The following is an 18,782-nucleotide window of genomic DNA, read 5'->3' as shown; positions in this document are numbered from 1 at the left end:
GTCTGATGGGTAATCCTGCAGATGATGTGGTCATCCAGTGCTCGTGCCTCTAGTGGTCGCTCGAGAGAAGATAGGGCGAGACCCAGCTTAAGGGCGAGTTGATCGTCCATCAGGTTGGCGTCCGAGCCGGAGTCTATCAGAACCGGGTGCTGTAAAGACAGAGATTCAGAGCAGAGGCAGACCAAGGGAAGCTGACGGGACAGACTGGACATACACAGCGTCCGACTAAGCAACTTATCCTCACCTGGAGAGGATTTATTCTTGTTAGGGCATGTTCTCACCCGGTGACCCTCCTGACCACAGTAGAGGCAAAGACCCGCCGCCAGTCGGCGCCGATGTTCCTCCGCCGATAACCTGGTGCGACCTAACTGCATGGCCTCTCCTTTAACGCCGTCACCGGCCTCGGCCGCCGGTGGAGGGAGATGGGAAGGTGAGGGACTGGCAGCCGGTCGTTCATCTGCGGGTTCCGCCTGCCAAACAGACATCTGGTCCGAAGAGTGGATGGCCGCCGCGATGACCTCCTCCAGCGTCTGCAACTCCCGCCGGAGAGCCATCTCCCGACCGATGGTGCGATTGAGACCAGACTGAAAAGCACTTATTAGGGATAGTTCGTTCCACCCTGCCTCGACAGACAGAGAACAGAAATGGCTTACGTATTGCCGGATAGACATACTCCCTTGTCTTAATCTCATAAGCTGTTGCCCCGCCTGCTGCCCCCGTACTGGGTGATCGTACACACGCTTTAATTCCAAGCATAAACTGTCAAAGGAACGTGTGACCGGTGAACCACTCTCAAAAAGAGCGTTAAAATAGCTTAACGGGGGACCCTCCAGTAAACTAGCAACATAAGCAATCTTAGCTGCGTCACCAGAAAAACGGCGAGGCTGAGCCTCAAAAATCAGCTGGAGCTGGGTAAAAAAGTTTCTACAGGTGTCAGGATCTCCAGCATACTTGTTAGGCGGGGGAATGTTTGGTTCGTCGGCGGAACGAACCGTAGACGCCGCCGCCACTGGTTCGACAGGGGAACTAGGTTCAGGAGACCGGGTGTTAGAAATCTGGGACATCTGGACCGATAATTGGTTCATCTTGTCCATGAGAGAGTGTAGCACTTGCTCGTGGCCCCCCAACCGTTGCCCCTGCGAGCGGATAGCCTCCCTGACCTGGTCTAGGTTGGCTGGGTCCATGCTTGGCCAGTTCGTACTGTTAGAACCAGTGACACAAGTCTTGGACCCAAATGCACAACCAACAGACAGGAATATAGTTAAGGAGTGTTTATTAAACACGGACAAAATTAACAGTTCACAAAAAGGTTTCGTTAAGGAGTCTTCGCAGGTCAGACTGTGTGAATTCGTCAAGGCGCCCGAGACCAGCAAGGGAAACTCTCTGCCCAGGTCGGGAACACACGAGGGTAACCCGACGTGAGTCCAGGCAAAAGTCGAAAACCAGTGAGGCAGAATCAGGCAGAGGTACAGGCAGGGATCAGGCAGGCTCAGAAGTCGGGGAACAAACCGGGTCAGGAACGAACAGACAGGCAGACGAACAGGTTCAGAGAATCGCTGGTAAGTATACACAACACAAGGAAGGAATACGAACTGGCACAGGACAGGGGAAAACACAGGGCTTATATACACAGAAGGGAGGGAAGACAATGAGACACAGGTGGAACAAATCAGGGCGGAGACAGGTAATCAACACAGGTGAAACAATCAGGGAGAGGAAGCAAAGACACCAGACATGACACAAGAGGAGGATTAACAAAATAAAACAGGAAATGACACACAAGACAGACAAAACATACAAGAGTCCAAGTACTGATATGACACCCCAAATGAAAGTATAACCTCACAAAATGTTCCAGGTTCTCCCTTATGCATTGAGTGGGTATGATTTTATTCTCATAAATTATGATATTTTTCCCACCTGTTTTTAAATTACCCTATTCTCGTAATTTTATGGCTTTAATCTCGAAATATGACGACATTATTCTCATCATATTACAACTTATTTTTTGTAAAATTATGACTCTTTTTGTGTTCGATTGTATTCTCATAAAATTATGACTTTTTTAACACTTCATTTTTATTAGTCATTTTATCATTTTTTTTCTCAAAACATAGACCAAACAAAACAAAACAAACCACAATTGGCATTAAGTATCAGTTAATATTCCAAAGTAAAAATAACAATTGGCATAGTCATGTAGCATCCATTAAGCAATGTAAAACAAAACAAAAAAAATCTGAGCAGCTGTGTGTGACAAGCCCTGCATTAATTGTCTTTGAAAAAACTAGTCCATTTATTCCACCTTCTCATGTAGAGCTCTGCTTGCAGCCTCAACATGAGTGTAAATCTATCCATTTTGTGGATTTCATCCACTATGTTCGTCCAGTCCTCCAACACCGGTAGTTCAGGCCGAAGCCATCTTCGAGTGATTGCTTTCTTTGCTGCAGCACCAAAAATCTTTAGGAGGTGCCTGTCATTCACTGTCAAATCATCGGGAAAATCTCCCAACAGAAGAGAAAGAGTGGATTGCTGGAGTCCAAAATCCAAAATCTGTTCTATTTTTGTACCAACATCTTTCCAAAAAGTTGTAATTTTGGTACTGGACCAAAAAATGTGGGTGTGGTTTGCCTCTGTCCCCCCACAACCCCTCCAGCAAGCAGAAGCACTCAAATTTTTCACTAAACTGTTGTTTTGGCGTTATTTTGGCACCAAAATTATGACTCTTATCTCAATATTTTATAACTTTATTCTTGTAGTGACAAGTGTTTTTATTTTCTTATGTGGCCCTACTGCGTCATCATAAAAACAAAATATTTAAAAATAAAAACAAAACCTTGATATGCAATAACTTAAAATCTCACAAATGTGATCACACACTTTCAGTGCATCACAAAATCCCTTAAGAAACATTAGATTTAGAGAAAAAAAATCATTTGGAAGTGGACACAAAAGTAGTTCTGGGTCTCTAAGGGTTAAGTACCTCAGTGAGCTAGTATGCACAAAGCAAAAGCCTGAAACTTGTGCACCTACATGCAGTGCAGTCACTGTGAACTGAAGCTGTTTACCTGTTCATAACAAGTCAAAATATCAGCATAAGAACTGTCCTATTGGTGTAAAAAAAAAAAAAAAAAAAAAAAAAGAGCCTGTTTTTTAAACCTTTGGCCATGAAAATCTAATCAGTCCAACCTTGTGTCCATGGGGACGTTCCGTCATGCTATTCCTGAGGTATTGTATTTGTGCAAATCAACTGAATTCAGTTTCTCAATCTGCTCCCCTAACATATCCTACTTGTGTATTCTACAAACGTCAGTGTTACTCTGTTGTGTTATAATATTAATAAGTGAACACAAGTGTAAATAATTAATTTTTCATCAGTATTCTTATTTGACAATGTGACTGAAATCCCGGCCCTCCCCAGTGTAAGCCAGTTAAATCATTATCTTCCATTTCCTTTCTCTCTAAGCTGTCTTATCCCAGCTCTCTGAAGATGCAACAAGGCCGACTCGGCGCTGTCTGTGTGTGTTTGTGTGTTGTCTTATATTCATGGATCCCTTTTTGATTTTCGTCTGTGCATGGGTATTTATAAGGGGAGTGTGTATGTGTGTTACCTTGGCTTCCTCCACAAACCAGATAAGCCCTACTCAGAGCTATGAATTAAACATGTGTCTCCCATTTATCACAGCGTGCATGTATGTGTGTGTTTACATCTTTTAAATTCACAGTGCTTCACCAGCAGTATTTTAAGTCATTATCACAGTTGACATATGCGCTGCCCTGGCTTTCATAGGTGAATCATGTATCACTGAGAAAACATTTGGATATAACAACCTCAGGATCCCCCACATGGAGATGAAGTAGGTTCGAAGGAGGGTCTTTGCTCGGGCTGATACCACTGAGAGGCCTAGACCTGGTTAAGTGGAAGGAAATTGAGGTCAAAATACCTGCTTAGAAGTACTTCTTATGGTAAACTGAATGTAACACAGCCATGAGATGAAGAGGAACTACAAAAAAGGCTGTTCAAAAAAAGTGGATTTATCATGAACATTTATCCTGTTATAAGTCAAGAAATGATGGTCAGTAGTTGTATATTTTTATAGTCAAATCAATGCCAGGTGTGAGATTGTTTTCAGAAATAACATCACTCAGGATAGGTACTGTGTGCCAGAGCCCTAAAAAGAGAGTTACGATACGCTTTGATGTCACCGTTCTGGTGATCACATGGTTCATATCAGCCTGAACAGTTCCAGATGAACTGAGCGCTCCAATGGGAGAAACAGCAGTGAGCATGGTAAACCTAAAAATAAACTGTTGTCACTACTGTATGTATTGTTGTGTGTTATACTCAGTGTTAGGCAAATTACTTTTAAAAAGTAATTAGTTATAGTTACTTGTTACTTTCCCAAAAAAGTAACTGAATTAGTAACAGAATTACTCCTTCATAAATGTAATTAGTAACCAGGGAAAGTAATTATTGCATTACTTTTTTGAAAAACCTTCAGATATGTAAAAGGAAACTGATTTTTGAGCGTGTTTCACGGGCCAGTTGCATAGAGTAGAACAGCAGACAGTACTGAATACTATGACTTTGGTGAGGCTGGGGTCCACCAGGGCCTGGCTGGGGTCCACCAGGGCCTGGCTTTTCCACCACATATGTGCATATCTGCATTTATAGGAAGAAGATGCTCCTCAGGTTAATCTCACATCTCCACTTTTTTCAGTCACTCCTCCCTGATCCAGCAGTAAACGTCTTCAGTCCAGTCAGTCGGACTCTCTGATAACTCCTCCCCTAAATTAGCTGCGCACATAGATGAGTTCAAGTGAATGGGGTGTGCTAGGACAACTTAAACTCGGACATGTCATTAGTCGTTCAGGTGAAGGAAGCGTGGACAACTCAGACTCATGGACACACAGGTGAAGCATGAAGGCAGTGCGGGTAATCTGAATATAAGAATGGCTCGTAAACGAACGAATCGCAATGAATCGGTTCTTATTGTTCACTGAAATGAGCTGTTCAAAAGACTTGACTTGTCCACGAATGTCACACCTCTCATGCATGGCTGAGCGAGTCAGGACGGATAGCAGCTGTTAGATATGAGTGCATAGTAACGCACCACATTTCACTGCCAGTAACGGCGTTGTAATGTTTCGAATAGTAATTCATTAGATTACCTGTTACTGGAAAACAATAACGGTGTTAGTAACGTTATTCCCAGCACTGGTTATACTTTTGAGTCGTGGGGTTGACCACTGAAAGGAGTGCATTTATTACTTTGAAAACTTAAATGTTGGGGGGAAAGGTTGGCATTAGCTTGGATAGGCTACTTATGTGAGTGGTGCTGACTTTACAAGTTCAAACCACCAAGTTCGGCAGAACAACTAAAGTAAAACCCACTGATAACAACATTTGTACTAATGTCACCTTATCTTAAAAATTCCATAATTTGTGGTGATAGTGGTTAAATCTCAAGAGCTGGACAAGTCAAGTTAGCTAATTATAGGCCTACAGCTGAAAATCCAACATAACAGTTGTTTAAGATGTAAATTTATACAAACGCTAACACGTACCAAAGAAAACAGAATTTACAACATAAATGTCCGCTAATACAGGAAATTCACTTGATAATTTGGAAGATATCTTATTAACTTAGAGCTGGAATTGCTAGATCAGCTGCAGTAGAAATGAATGCGTTCTGACGGCATTACACTCAATGCAGTAACCCAGATCCAGAACCTGGAAGTCGGTTCACATTTTGTCTGACATTTTTTACAGTGGGAGTCTATGGATGTGTCGCTACTCTGATATATATTGAAGACTCTGCTGTGTACTATATTTACAGCATGGAAGCATCACTACAACACTAATGTACAAGAACTTTTATATATTCTTGCCACCCGTCCATAGCAGGATCTGTCTGAAGTGTCAAAGAAATGTTTATGTTACTCTAACTCCTGAGCCACAGGCATCGCACTGGCTCATCTCATCTGGTTTGTCCATTGTAGTTGAGTGGCACAGTAAAGGTAGTGCTGTAGGGCATATTCTATTCACAGACGTAATCAGTGTGACACTTTGCCATTGGTATTGATTGTGTAAATGACAGCATCCAGCATGAAGCCCTCAGCTTTGTGCTGCTGCACAGGGCTGCTGTTATCAGCCCATTTTAGCAATTTAAATGGAATGGAATTTCCTGCGGCTGATATGTTGTGACTTTTTCAATTCACCACTCTCTCCTCACCTTTCTTTGTTAAAAAGCAAGAACCATGAATTCAGACTGAATCAGCAGTTTGCCCAATGCCACCCTAGTTTTTTAGAGACTGAGGTGCCCATATAAGAATGTGGAGCTAGGGAAGAATGAGTTGTAAAACCAGAAGGAAGCAACACGGAAATATCTTTACATTGTACATTACATTGCGAAAACTGTTTTTATCACTTGAGAACTATCTCTATAGTAAGGAGGATGTTGTCAAAATCAGATCTTGAAATGATCATTCACACTTTCATCTCGTCTTGTATTGATTACTGCAATTCTGTTCACTTGTTTCAGTAAGACAACTCTCAACAGACTTCACATGGTACAGAATTCTCTACTAGACTTTTGACAGGTACACCCAGAACAGCCCACATCACCCCCGTTTTGTCAGCTCTTCACTGGCTTCCAGTCAAATTTCATATTGATTTTAAAATTTTAGTCCTGACTTTTCAAGCGTTGCATGGTCAGCCCCCCAGTATATTGCTGACTTGTTGTGCCCCTACTCCTCAGGGTGCACCCTTAGGTCTTCAGGCCCGAACCTCCTGCAGGTTCCAAAGAATTATTTTAAAACTCGGGGAGACCTGTCCTTTCAGGCTGTAACCCCCAGACTCTGGAATGACCTGCCCCTGTCCCTCTGTGTGGTCGACTCCATGGACTCTTTTAAAAAGCAACTCAAGATGTTTTTTAGGAAAGCTTTCAGTTGATGGAATTATCCTTTTATGTTTATGTTTATGTTTACGCATTTGGCAGACGCTTTTTTCCAAAGCGACTTACAGGGGAAAACCAATTAAATCACTCAATCAATCAAATTTTATTTATATAGCGCCAGATCACAAGAAAGTTATCTCTTGACATTTTATATATAGAGTTGGTCAAAACCAGACTCTAAGTCAATTCTACAGAAACCCAACAGAATCCTCCAGGAGCAAACACTTGTGACTGGTGACAGTGGCGAGGAAAAACTTCCCTTTAACAGGCAGAAACCTCGAGCAGACCCAGACTCCTGGAGGATGGCCGTCTGCCTTGACCAGTTGGGGTTAAAGAGAGAGAGTAGAGAAGGGGAAAAAGAGAGAGCGATAGAGATAGGGACTGGGGGAGAGGGGGAGAAGGGGGGAGTAGGGGGAGACACATGGAGGCGGTTGAGGATAAGTGAGTGGTGATGATGAGGGCAGGGAAGAGGCCGGACCACCGCAGCAGGTCCAGAGATAATCGTGAAAGAATCTGTGGTTGTCCTGGGAAAAACCTTATTAGAATATTTAAAATGGAATGTTTGAAAGTGCTAGGACAGGAGGTGCTCTCGGAAGAGCTGGGTCTTCAGGAGCTTCTTGAAGATAGGCAGGGATGACTCTGTTCTTGTAGCACTTGGTAGAGCGTTCCACCAACGTGGAACGACCCATGAAAAGAGCCTTTTATTTATTTTATGAGATTATTCTTATGTTGTTTTGTTGTACCCATTTTATGTACAGTACTTTGTGATTTTTATCTGTGAAAAGCGCTTTATACACTTTACTTACTTATTTACTGTATTTCCATCTACAAGTGCTGGGGTTGGCTCCAAAAAGCCCTGACTCCCATAGACTTACACACCCCAGCCTCATCTGTTTTACTTGGAAACTCTACTAAGTCCTCTGGTCCATCATTAAATTTCTACCCTGTTAACCCTTTAGGCGCTGGAGATTTTTTTGTTTGGTTTTTTTGTTTTATATATATATATATATATATATATATATATATACACACACTAGGGCTGGGCAAGTTAACGTGTTATTACTGTGTTAACGCATTCATTAAATAACGCTGACAATTTTTTTTTATCTCACGTTAATGCCGTTTTATTATAACTCATATTATTCTGCCCCTGCTTGTGTGCGTGTAGCAATTAGCTCGGCAGATAGACAACAGGTTTCCCAAGAAAAGCCGGACACCGAAAACTTCTGTCCAAATCTTTTACTTGAGACTCAGTTCTGTTCATTGCCTTAGTACATTTACATGGCATTATACGTTTAAATGAATGGGAAAAAGATCGCTAGCTTGATGCTGACTTGAATGGGAAAATCCATAGACATGCTAACGATTAGCATTTACAGATTAACTTAAGATTTACAACATCTTTTTACCCAGCAACAAAGGTTCACATCAGAGATATTTTAAACTATTCATTCTTACAACTGAACATAAAATACTCATAGGCAAACGTTTCTCGGGCCATACAAACAGAGTGAAAGAAACGTGTCTGTTAGTTCCTTCTTATCTCCGAGCTGACTACGCTAACACCACAAGTACAAAACATGCGTTAGTGCAATTTATTCGGACTACTAGAGGGTCCCCTTTGCTTGCTTTTAACAACTGAACACCACATATTACTGGGCTTATTAGTATTAGTACTTATTAGTCGGCTTAAGACTCCTGTCAATCACTCACAACCGGAAATAAACTGGTGGGGACATAAACATGGAGAAAAGTAATGGTCTTTTCCATGGACATTTTCATTTTAAATGTCTTCAGATGGTGGGGTTGATAAAGCCAAAGTTGTTTGGGAGCACTGCTATGTGGAATTATTTTTTATCACTGGAGTATTTCAAGTCTGAAATATCACTTAACGGCAATACACGCTGTTGATGCCGGCAACCCCCCCGTATAACTATGTGATTAATCATGATTAATCGCAGAAATCCATGCAATTAATTGCGATTAAAAATTTCTATCGCTGCCCAGCACTAATATATACATATCAAGAGTTCAAAAAGCTGTCTATTTCATTCGGTTATGTTGCTTGTCGCTATATTGCGAGCTTGGTGCTGAAAGGGTTAATAAGATGTCTGCTATGTTCAGGCTTCGATTGACAGGTCTGTATGACAGCTCACTGGCCTGCTGAGCTGGACTTTCCGAGTTCCAGTTTATTTAATAAAAAGCATTTTGACAAACTGCACCACTGTAGTTATGATTAACAGGTTCCACCAACAAGACTATAAAATTACATTATTCCACAATTTTGGATGAAGTGAACAATTTTACTGAGTCAGCAACTGTGTGCTAAGCATTAACTCACCTCCCGCTGCTACACCCATTTGTCCAAATATGGTCATTTCTGGCTCCAAAAAGCCAACACGGAGACAACCAAAAACATTTATGAAACCAGTGGGTGATGTCACGGTTATTCTATCCACTATCGTCCATTAGTAAAACTCATAAAAGCTGATGCTAACTAACAGAAAATGCCACATTACTAATTAGGAAATATCAGTGTGAAATTGTGGGAACTAATTTGAGATTCTTGTTAGAAGTTGATACACACAGCTTTATTTGATGGCAATAATGTGCAATTAATTAGCTGCTCAATTAGCAGGCTAGAGAGATGCTTTCATAAAATACAAATGAATGTTAACATTAGCTAAGATTACAAACATCTCAGCATGTTGGGTTGAAATTAAGTTGTGTAAACTTCATGAAACATTTGCATAACAAAATGCATGGCTCCCAGTGCTGCCCCCTCCCCTGCCATTGGCTAATGCATGAGTGTCTGCAGCCAGTCGAAACTCACCGTGCACAGTATGGAAGTATTGAGGAGCTGCATCACCAGCAACAGGCCCCCGGGTAGCTTTCTTGTCAGTTAACACCTGGTGTGTTTGGGACCAGCTTATGTTAAGTCTGCAGCTTTTGGAATGTTGTGTTTAGGGATGAGTTAAGTTATCTAAAGTTGTTACAGTAGTTTCAGTTGAGTACTGGAGCGGTGTGCATTTGTTATTCCTCTCTGTTGTTATCTTAACCAGACAGTTTTTGCCAGGGAGCTTTGTGGGGGTGAGCAGCAAGTTTTGTTTGTTACACTCTGTTTTCTCCTTTTTTTTCCAAGAGGAAGTCATCCTTTTTGCATAATTGCGAAGGATTCATAATTGCGCGTCTTTTTATTTAGTTGCATTCTGCTTGTTATTTAAGCCACCGTTCTACCCAGTTAAAAAGAGACATATCGAGAGGCAACGTAACCCACAAAGCTCTGACATGGTTGTTAGGGGTATAGTACCTGCAGATATCAAGCTGAAGAGTTACTGGATTGGAGATGCTGTCTTTAGTACCCAGAGTCTCGTTGATGTGTCTCTCTGCCCTGCAGGCATCCTGTCTGTCCTGGTCCTCAGACAGCAGGTCACAGTTCATCATGAATCATGTACTTATGAAGAAATAGAATGACTTCCTATAAAACAGTAAAATAAAGTGTACAGGCATACCTTATGTGTGCAGGTATCCATCATGTGTTTATGGCGGTGACTCTCAGGGTCACCACAGAAATGGAGCATGGAACTCTTTATAATGAGGTTACCAATTAGCAGAGGTACTTACCGTACATGGCAATGATGTGATATGTGAATTTATTTTTCCAATTAAAACAGAAGGAAAATGTCCTCTGGTAGAGTTTAGAAATGTTGATCCCACTAAACCAATGTGAAATGTAGAAAAGAAGCACCAGTTGATAACCATCAGACAAGATAAAACAAGTTGAAAATGACAAAACAAGATGGACATGACAAGAAAGACGTAACGAGATATAAATATAAAAAAGAGAAAAGAGCGCATTGTCTTCATGAAATAAATGAACAGAATAATTCAAACACACTGGCTGTCCAAATTATTATTCAATATTGGTTGTCCTTGCGTGGTTCACAGAACATTACTTAATCAGTAGTTTTTCTAGATCACAATCAATTTAGTTATCCCGCTCTGAGTCATCTTCTACTTTCTTTTTTGACCTTGCGCTAGTGATGCGCAGGTCCTTTTTTTTTTTTTTTTATTATTTTTTTTCCAACTCGCTTTTGTGGAATTATTTGACCCACCCTGAAAATAAAGTGGCATTTTTTGGACCCGCACCAACCCGACCCGGGTCCGCCGATCCGTGTATCACCACCTTACGCTCCATGTTCATTCATTCATTCATTCATTATCTGAACCCACTTTATCCTCACTAGGGTCACGGGGGTCGCTTGAAGCCTATCCCAGCTACATAGGGGCGAAGGTGGGGTACACCCTGGACAAGTCGTCAGTTCATCACAGGGCTGAACATATAGAGACAAACAATCACTCTCACATTCACACTTGTGGGCAATTTAGATTAACCAATTAACCTATTAGTGCATGTCTTTGGATGGTGGGAGGAAGCCGGAGTACCTGGAGAGAGCCCACGCAGACACGGGGAGAACATGCAAACTCCACACAGAGAGGTCCCACCCCCCGTCGACTGGTGTTGGAATCGAACCCAGGACCTTCTTGCTGTGAGGCACGAGTGCTAACCACTGCACCACCTTGTGTCGCCCATGCTCCATGTTTTCATGTATAAAGATGAAAGTATCGACATGCGTTGAATGAAGGCTCGCACGCTGATGGGTGATGGAAGGGAGAGAGAGAGAATAACACACAACTAGTCGACTCCTCCAAAGTAACGTCAGCTTGAGCCACAGACATCAACGCATCAACAAACTGGCTTTTCTGTCAGTGCCCTACAAGGCATAAATAGTTTTAATGAGTTAGTTACCTGTTAATTTGGATTTCAGCTCATGAGTACTACGTTTTTGTCAAAGATGGCAAGCGACTCAATAGCTTCAGTTTCATCAGAATCATCCGTCTGACAGGAACACACTGATTAGTTTAAGTGGCTGAAGACATTTTGCTGCTGCCTGCAGTGCTTCTGAGCTTTCTCAATTTCAGAGGAATACTCCAATACTTATCTATATAATGATTTTTCTGAATCATCAAAGTTGCCTCAGTAATTATTAGCATAATTTCTCTGGTGAGACAGATGCAGTGCAACATAGTACTGCTTTCGACTGACTTTTTAAGGATTAAATACCTTTCCTCCTGCTCTAACCTGGCACAGTGCATGCCCCAGGGCAGCCACGATTTTATTTACTGTTCTAAAACTGAAATTCCATTAACAATGTTTAATTATTGCAGTTTCATCACAAACAGAACCTGTGGATTTGTTTCTTTGAACAGTCACCATCCTGTCCCAACCTCTCCAATTCTGTATGTGTGTGAGTGAAATGGAGAGGGAGAGATGGTGTGGAAACTGGCTGCCGCTGCTGCTGTTCTTGTCCCTTGGGTGGGTGCAACAGATGGGTGAACATACACAGTCACACACAATAAATGACTGCCCCTGTGGCTCCTCTGAGTACCTAAATACCAATGTTGCTTCGCCTGTTGGTGTCACTTATTACTGACCTCCCTTCCTCTCTGTCTGTTTTCTCCAAGACAAACTGTTAATATCCCCATAGTGATACGTAGAGGCTGAATATTGCACATTATTCACTTTCTAGCTTAATGCATATGTGGGCAAAATGTACCCTTATTATCTATTCATTGTAAGAAAAAATATCCACAGCTCCACATTGTTGTACTCCAGTACCAGATGGCACGCCTCAGTACAGTCAGGTGGCACACTGAAGCATTCCTCTACGTGGTTACCATGGGGACCTACTACCTGGCGCACACAGACACACACAAAATACTGTGCCAGTGACTTAGCAAGGTCTGTACTAGCAGCGTTTCTTCACGACTGCCGAATATGAGGGTATTTGTCATACATATACACGAGGGATAGGTGACTGTGGTACAAAGTATTGGTCAAGTCATTGCCAGTTTTTCAGGGACGAGACTTTGGCCCAATCCCAATTCACCCCTTGGCCCTCCCCCTTGGCACTAGGGGTTGAAACATTCCCCCTGAAATGAAACAGCCCTTCAAGACCTGTTACGACATTAGCAGTCATCGATGTCGCTATAAACAGATGCGACAACTTTGTGAAAGAATTCACCATGCCGTCAGCAGCTGTAACAGTCTCTGTTGCATGGGCTTTGGGCATCTTTTTGCCACAGAAATGCGATCTATAACACATTGAAAAGGCATTAAATGGTTGATCAAATGATTAAGTTATTTATGAAGAAAATACATACATTTGTGTGTTTCTTTCATCACACTGTTCCACTTTTATTTGTGTTTTACCTCCATCTCGCCGATGATTTGAACAGAATTATGGGAGATTTCTCATACCCCACGATTTGTAGTGTGGTCCTGAAAAATCTCCGTTTCGAGGGCCAAATAGCCCTCCCCCTTAGCCCTTCCCCTCAGACTCATCGAGAATCGGGACACCCCTACCCCTTCACATGAACGTGCAAAATGGAGGGGTAGGGGTAAGCGGGAAGGGCCAAGGGGTGAATTAGGACTGGGCCTTTAACATGAGGCTCATATAAACAGACAAAGTCTACGCTATGAGACCTGCAACAGTTGCTGAATTGAGAGCAGCCATTGAACACGAATGCACGCAAATACCAAGGGAATTGTTTCGAGACGTGTGCGATTCCATTGCTTCGTGTTGTCAGCAGTGTCTGGACCAGAACGGACGTCAGTTTGAGAACAGGCGATGACAAAACAATAAAATGATGTTTGTTAATTCTATTACATTTTGAAAATTAAATGAATATTAATAAACACCTACTATACAATTATTAAAGTGTGTATACATTTTTGGGACACCCTGTATACATAAAAATTCATATAAATATTATCAAATTAAATATTCAGTTTCATAAAAGCCCCATTATGTTAAGCCCCACAAAATCATAAAGACACATGCATCAGTCACAAAATATATTGGGCTATACATTGTGGCAAAAAATTAAAAAAAATACAGCTCTGTATCATATAGCCCTTTTTACACCAAAAAAATATTCACAACCAGTGTAAGAAAATTTAAATAGAAGTGTGTGTTTTATTTCCCTTTTTTCTTTTAAACACCTTCCACTCGTTTCCTTTTATGCAGGTGGAACTTGCCCGACGTGTGCGCCTCTCCTCCCTCTTGGTCCCCGGCTGCCTAACTGTCACTGTAGGACTTGGCTGGTTCGCTTCTGCACCTGAATGGAGGACACTCATTGCCTGTAGTCCTCTTACCACAATTGACAACCATCATCAGGTGAGATACTGCGCTGACCATCTGTCTGCAGTGCATGGCAATGGCCTGAGTGTCGCATCTGACCGCCATGCGATGACACTGCTCACATCTCCCGTACAATTGTTTGAAAGACTGCAGACTGTTTGTCTGAAAGGGTGGCGGCTGCTTTGGGGGGGGTGGCTGAACTTCTGAAGATTCTACATATAAAAAAAGAAAAGTATTTTGTTGGGGATTTGACTTGGAAAAACAGCAAAATGTTACTACAGGAGATACATTTGCTTTTTACTAAATAAATGTCTTTTCAGAACAAAAAGTGTGTTACTGTGTGTTTACCTGTAGGTCCAGTGTGTCGTACCCAGCAATTCCAGCAACTTATTCTTCGCAGATCATCAACTGCACCTGCTCACAATGCTGCTCAGAGGCATCTCATCCACTGTGCCCCCACCTATTTTATTTGCTGATGTTCTATTATACGCCAGTTTTTTTTGTTCTTCTGATGTCTTGATATCTTCACTTCATCCACTGTTCATATCATTTTACCAACAGTGTTTAGTTTTTCACAGATTTTCTCCCATATCAGGTTCCTTTGTGCAATCAAATTTCTTTGCTGTAGCTCATTTAAGTGTTTGTCTCATCTACCAACACCTCTAATTCTATGAGGTTGAAATTAGCTCTGTGCTTTTGTCTCTCCAAGCTCACCATGCTGCAAACCAACAAAAAACATGCAAAATCCTCATTTTATTACAAAATCACAAGGCTTGGACCCAAATGCACGAGACAGAGACAGTGCAAACTTAGTTTGAGTATTTATTACTCAAAAAGGAGAGGAACAAAAGTATCTTCACAATAGTGGAATCAAAGTTAACACAAAAATCTTCTCAGTCGAGGAATCAAAACATTCTAACAAAAGGTTCTTCACAAGCATGGAATCAAAAAAAAAAAAAAATTAACAAAGAGATCTTCCCAAACGAGGAATTAAAATTTAAACGAAAAAAGTCTTCACAAACATGGTATCAAAATTCTAACACAAAAATCTTCTCTTTCAAGGTATCAAAAATATATCAAAAAGAGCTTCACAAAATGTGGAATCAACAAACTTACAAGATGTAACAAAGCAGAGCTGATGAACAGGGGAAGGTCGAGGGAGTTCTTGTCTTGACATAGCATAGCATGGAAGATGCACTGACAACAGACACAAGGAGAGGAGGGTACATAAAGGGTAGAGAGATAATGAGCCCCAAGTGCAGACAATCAAGGGAATCAGGGAGGACACAGACAAGACAGACACAGTGCACACAAACGAACAAAACCCCTCACCAAAATAAAACAGGAAATAAACAAAACCAACTAACAAATTACTAGCACCAATGTGGGCGGTCCGTCACACATTTAACCTCCTAAGACCCATGAAATGTCAGCAAAGTACAAGCTTTTATTGTTTTTTTATTAAATAAGTGCCTATATTGGAAACATCATGATGCAACAGTTTTTTCAGAGGCAGTTTATAACATTTTTATGGATTGTCCTTTGTGGTGAACAGTTTTCTTTTCTTTTTTTTTCTTGTATAAAGTTGTGAAACTCTTGTCCACAAATGTTGTCAGAAAACCCATAGCTGGGTCTTAGGAGGTTAAATAGGCGTGTCTCCAACACGTTTGCACCTGTTGTCATTTAGAGAATCACTCTTAGTAAATCACCTACAAATCACAGTTCCAACCCACATGCAAATTAATACATGCAAAGTGGGATCTTAGTAGATCTGTTTATTAACTCATTAATGGTGGAAATGTCTTAATTTATGAAAATTCAAGTTCAGTACCAGGGAATGGAATATCAAGTGCTTTCAGATATTCTGTATCACATTCATTGCAGTTTAATATCACATTTTAACCCTTTCATGCGCGAATTATGAGAACCTTAACCAAAATTTTTTTCCCTGAGTGTTTTCATTTCTCTTTAATCATGAAAAAAACAATGTGATTGAAAAATTTCTAATGAAAAAAAAAAAAAAGTTAAAAAATACATTTAAAAACAAAAAAGTAATAATAATAAAAAAAAAATTCTCATGAACCCATTTTTCATGAAGTTGCAAAAATGTCGGACACTGGACACCATGCGTTTAATTTTTGAAGCGAAGAAACATGTATTTACTGATAAATTTCGTGAAACCTGTAACTATTGCGCTCAGGCAAGATCTACACAACGTTACCAATTCATGTCAGAAAAGATATGTAATGTGTTAAAACTTTAATAAAGATATGTGCAAAAAAACAAAACAACACAATCCATGAATATATAAGAGAACAGCTGTGGAATAGCTGTCCACTGTAGTGACCAGTATACATGAAAGGGTTAACATCACAAACAGTGCAACAAGTATTTGGACTAAATAGGACTAATTTACACTTATTAAACAGAAGGAATCGAAAATAAAGGCCTGTGTCTAATGCAAGCCTCCCTCTAAGAAAAGCCTGGTACCTTCTGTAGACAAAAATTCTGAAATTACTTGACTGAAATTTATGGTCTGCGGAAGATAAGTCTGAAATTTGAAGTCTACATGTTCTTGTCCTGCCCGTTCATTCCAGTCAGAAATATACAGTATTAGTAAGTATGTCTCACGCTACATTTAAAATTGCTTTTAGAAAATAAACTCTAATGTTGAAGATGCTATTGGCTACTGTTTAATAAAGCTATGATTCCAAATTTGTGCTTGAAACATGAAATATCAGTCTGCTGCTGTAAAATGTATTGTTTCACTTTGTATCTATTTGCAATATGCAATTAAGGCAGTGAATGAAAACACTGACAATCTCTATTTGCACCATTGTCACTGAAATATTCAACTGAATTAACAAACCCCAGATTTTACTTTTTGATACATTTTAGAAAAAGTTCCCATATCTGAAAATGTGTATTGTAGTTATCATGTTGGTATTCTTTCCACGTGTCACATGTCTTCCCACTATTATTTTGTGGTCTTAGGAAAACCCGAGGGCTTGAGGTATCTGCTGGAGACGTGATTATTTGTCCTCGGCTTTGATACAGTGGTAACACTTTTGCTTCCATTGTGGTGTTACGAAGTGATATTAGGCGAAACGACAACACAGGTGTGGGACGACGACGTGATGGATTATATCAGTCAAGGCTGCAGTGTCTCCGCAAGCTGTTTTTTAATTGGTCTGGAGAACAATGGAAACCCACAATTTCAGGCAGACAGCCAGACAAACTAGAAGAACACTTAGTGTGGTAGCAAATATCAGTGAATTAAGGTTTATATGTGAAAGAGATAGGAAAACTTTATAACAAACTCTTGCTCTAACTCTAATTAAACTTCTTAAAACATAAATTCCCCTTTTCACAAAGAAAGAACTTGTCCTTGCTTTTCAACTTAAATGAACTGACAGTTTTATTCAATGACAAAAGTAAGTGTTAAATAGACAAAAGAATTTGAAGGTAGAATTGAAACGCACGGACTGTGTAATTATGTGACCCAGGTCGGCTAATCAGCTCCTATGCAGATTGTCCTTTGATGTTCTGTTTCCTCAATGGCTTGTTTTGAAACAGAAACACCAGACTCTTCATTGATTTAAAAGATTCATGATGAAATAAATCTGAAGATGAATTATACTGAAGAATCAGACATTCTATTTGCTTTAAAGGTTGACCCTGAAAACACAAAACTATGAAACTGTTATTGAAATGTGGTTTATTATTGACCACTAGAAATGGATGTCACTCGTAGTTGTGTGAGCATTTGCAGAAACAAGTGGTGGCAAATGGTTCAAAATCTCTGGAATAAGGCATAAAAAATGACTTTTTGTGCTGAATATCAGACATTACTGTCCTTTCCACATCAACACATTTTTAAAAAAAAACATTATACTTAATTATAAACTTAAGTTTTCTGAAGTGTTGGTTGTGGTTGAACTGTTTTTTTTTGTTTGTTTTTTTTTTGGGGGGGGGGGTTACATGCTGTGGATTTGTCCATAATCCTGGTCCATACTGTTTTCCAATCTGTACTGACTTCGATCTACTGCACATTATACACTGATTTATACACCTGGATACAATAGACATGACCAAAATGAGGTGTGATACCATCGTGTTCTCTGTGTGCACAGATGCACACAAACTATAGTTATTAAAAATCTTCACTTTGATAAGAGTTTCTAAAAATCTCTGAGCCCAAATAGAAAATCTCATCTCTTTGGGCCCTACAATGCCATTTATGTGTGGATGAGAAACTAAGAAAAACATATGTTTCACAAAATATCCACATTAGTGTGGATGGGGCGTAAACCTCAGAAAAACTGGATGCATGGGGTCTATTGAAGTTTTAACTTTGAGCCGAACACTGAGGTGAGGTAAAAGTTAAAATGACATCTTGTTCAACCTGTACATATTATTCTATTTATTTAAAGAAAAACTTTATCAACAAATTAAAGTCTATATATTATTCTATTCCAACAGAATTGCCCAGCAACAGCCGTCAGCAGTCATGACTGAAATTACTTCTCTGAAAGTACAAAAGTTTTGTCTTTTTCCTGTTACCATTTTTGATGTAATCTCTTTGCTACTCTCTGATGAGTGGTGAAATTTCATTTTT

This window comes from Sphaeramia orbicularis, chromosome 10, assembly GCF_902148855.1.
Source record: "Sphaeramia orbicularis chromosome 10, fSphaOr1.1, whole genome shotgun sequence".
In the NCBI taxonomy this organism is placed as follows: Eukaryota; Metazoa; Chordata; class Actinopteri; order Kurtiformes; family Apogonidae; genus Sphaeramia; species Sphaeramia orbicularis.
Note: the sequence above shows the minus strand (reverse complement) of the source record.